At 53.2% G+C, this 3,486-nt stretch overlaps 1 protein-coding gene across 1 annotated transcript in view; it reads right to left on the reverse strand.

Annotated features, from left to right (window-relative positions):
• Positions 1-2,997, reverse strand: part of GSG1L (GSG1-like) — a 196,331-nt gene extending 193,334 nt beyond the window's left edge. Inside the window, exon 1 of the mRNA XM_011982340.1 lies at positions 2,955-2,997. The gene's annotated coding sequence lies outside the window, so the exon portion shown is untranslated. The remainder of the gene's footprint in view (positions 1-2,954) is intronic.
• Between the last annotated feature and the right edge of the window lie 489 nt (positions 2,998-3,486).

The raw sequence follows: 3,486 nt of genomic DNA on the forward strand, positions 1-3,486 counted from the left end.
ATAAAGCGGGTACAGATATCCCCCAGGCCTCAGAAGCCCTAAGCTTTTCAGCAGGAGAACCAGGCATTTAAGAGCCGGACTGTTCAGGTTCAAATCCCAGTTCCCCCATTTTCCACCTGTGTGGTCACTCTGTGCCTCAGTTTCCTTCCCTGTAAAAGGGGGATTATAGGAGCCAACGTGTGCCAAGTTCTCAACATAGCCCCTGGCACACAGTAAGTACCGTATGAAAGTCAGTTAGGGCCAGTGTCGTGATTAGCATATGTGGCAGATCAGAAAGATACCAGGAGGGAGGTTCCAGAGGGAGCCGGTGCAGGAGCCATAACCTAAGGAAAGAGTATTCATTGGGTGAGAACACAGCTGGGTGTGGACATCCAACTCTGCACTCCCAGTGTGGCTGGGAACAAGTTCCTTGTCTCTCTGCCTTTGGATTCTTCTGTGAAACGGAGAAGCTGAGTGTGGTGGGGAGAAAATGGATGGGTCTGAGGGTGTCACGTTACTGCTGGTGTCTACTGGAAGGGCTGGGCCCATATACATGGGGAGAGGCCACATGGGCTGCCTTGGACCAAACGCTGCCAATCCCAAGCAAGAGCTACAGTGTTTGAGAGACAGCGAGTACATGAAAATCATTCAGCACCTCAGTGGCAAAGCCAGCCCACTCAGCCTTCTTGTAAACATTTTTATATACACAGCCAGAAGGTTCTCGGCGTGGCTGCCAAGCCCTAAAAGTAAAATCACAAGGCCAGTAAAACACAAAGATATGACCTCTTTGGGGCTCTTGTAAAAGCAGCAAAATAAAGGCCTGATGCCTTCTGGAGGCGCACAGGCCACCCACCTGCCACTGTACACAGGCATGCACACACACACGTACTCACATTCACATGTGCACTCACATGGGCACATAACCCGTGTGTGCTCACCCTAGAACGCACCTGTGCTTATGCACACATGGGCACACAAGGCACCTGCACTCACATGTGCACGCATGTGTGCATGCATGTGTACACGCCTCCATGCCCACATTCACACACGCTCACCCTGCTCATCCACAGGCATGCATGCGTACACACACATAGCAGCAGCTGCTCGTGCACACGCACGCTCACCCTCACCCGGGACACGTGCATACATGCATGTACACACACACAGGCCCTGCTTTCTGGAAGCCAGATTTGGAGCAAAGTTGACCCAGGAGCTCCAAGGCCTTGGGAATTATGGGATGCACATCCCAGAGGGCTGCAGACAGTGGAGAGGTGTGAAGCGCGGGCCTGGATTTCACCCAGCTCTGCCCCTCATGAGGTGTGAGACCTAAGTGACTTCATCTCTCTAAGCCTTGGTTTCCTCATCTGTCAGGTGGCAGTGAAAATGACAGCCCCTTCCTCACGGGGTTGTGGGGAGGTTTCTCAGTTGATGCTTGTAACGTGCTTCACACTGTATCCGACACCTAGTAACTGTTCAACAAATAGCAGCCATGCAGTGGTCGTATTATTGTATTTTCCAGTGATCTCAATTTGGAAGCTATGGCTTAAGCTGCACAGCAAAATGTTTCAGAGATGGCCACATATAGCAATTAAACAGGACACAGCCATGGGGACATCAAAGAAATGGAGGAGGCGGTCCTGACTGTCGAGAGGGGATAGGGAGTCCTTGTCGCTTTCTGGGAACTGAGGGCCCAGTGGGTTCCCTGTCTCTTGCCCCTCAACTTCACCAGCTCCACTTGATTGGAGCGCTCCAAGGAGATGGTGTCTGCAAAATAGAATGCCACCAGCTTCTGGAACACGTGGTGCCCTTCTGCCTCAGTTTCCCCTCCCCTGACTCCCAAGCCCAGAGCCCTCTCTTAATCTCCAGGCTATCTGAAGAGACATGCATACCTGTTTCACTCTTGGCAGCCTATCTCCTGGGTGGCAGAGGGTAGGCAGGTGGGGAGGCAGCCACACTCCCCCATGTCCCTGCGGCAGGCTCTCCTCCTGTGTCCATTCTCTCATTCTTCCACAATAACAAAATCCCTGACTTTCATCTAGGCACAGCATTGCCCAGGATAAAGACCACATTTCCCAGCCTCCCTTCCAGTTGGGTGTGACCATGTGACTAGTTCTGGTCAAGGAGATATATGCAGGTGTTGTAGGATAACTTCTGGGAACCTTAGAGTTTGCCCTTCCTGCATCCTGCTGCCTGGAATGCAGATGCAATGACTGGTGCTCTGGCAGCCATCTTAGACCATGAAGAAAAAGGAAATGGGACAACAGAGAGGGCAGCAGAGGCCAGGATCCTGAGGACTTCATGGAGCAGACCTACCTTGGATTGCGTACTTCCAAACTTTTACAAAAGAGATAAATTTCTCCATTGAAATCAGTTATTTAGGGTCACTATTACTTGCAACTAAACCTAATCCTGACTGCTATCCCCCTACTCAAGCTGTGCCCTGCTCCTGATAATCCAGTCACTGCCTTGCACAGCTCTGAACATCTCTGTGGGCTCAGAGCCTCTGCTGTCAGGCTCTGAACACCACTGAGATCTCTCTAGATGGTAGCATCCAATCAGACTGGCCCTCCCCACACCTGTGAGATGACAAAGGCCAGGCACCTGGCTTCCCTCCTCCAAGGTCAAATCCTACAACTGGAGGCAAACCCCAACACCGGTCTTGCCTGAACCAAACGTCCACACCCCCATCATCCCTCCCACAGTCCCAGCATGCGCTGGACAGAATGGAAGGGTGGTGACCCTCAGGACTACTCCGTCAGACAGGGAGGGCAGGCAGTCCCCATTCACCAGCCTCTCCCACTCTACTGAGAGCTCAAGAAACTCAGGGCTTTGCAACAGGGTGTCTGGCTTCCAGGACCCTGTTGCCCGGGGATGCTGAAGGAGACGCTATCACAGGGCTTTGGGGAGCCACCAAGGCAGGAAAGATGTCCCCAGAGAGGGCGGAGCTGCCACAGCTGAGCTGGGGCCACACTCACCTTTCTCCGATGCCGGGGCCAGGTCAATGAAGCTGCGACATTTTTCACCTTTGAAAAGAAGAGAAGCGTTTTCAGAATGTGAGAGGACACGTGGGCTTCCGAGGTTTGCCTGCCCCCGTCCCACGAGCCCTGGAGCAAGCCAGTGTCTCTGACCCAAGCCCAGTGACATCTTTCTCCAACCCTGATTCCTAGACGCCCAACATCCCAGGAGTGTGGATGGCGAAACTGCCAACTCTCCCACCTCCTGTCCCCATCCATCCAGGCCCATTGCTCCCACCTCGGCGATAGCAACTGGGTCCCCTTCCACAGCCTCCCCCCAGAATCCACGCTGCTCCACACTGGCCTCCCCGGGCCTCCATTCTGGCCCCTCTCCACTTCATTCTCCACGCTGCAGCTGAAGGGGTCATTTCAAAACACAGCTCTGATCACATCCAACACAGGCACACACACAGCTTGCTCCTATTTGAAACTCTTCGATGACTTCCCAAAGGAGAAAGTTCAAATTCCCGTATGTGGACCCAGAATAGGCCTT

The sequence above is a fragment of the Mandrillus leucophaeus genome, unplaced genomic scaffold (assembly GCF_000951045.1).
Source record: "Mandrillus leucophaeus isolate KB7577 unplaced genomic scaffold, Mleu.le_1.0 Scaffold24, whole genome shotgun sequence".
In the NCBI taxonomy this organism is placed as follows: domain Eukaryota; kingdom Metazoa; phylum Chordata; class Mammalia; order Primates; family Cercopithecidae; genus Mandrillus; species Mandrillus leucophaeus.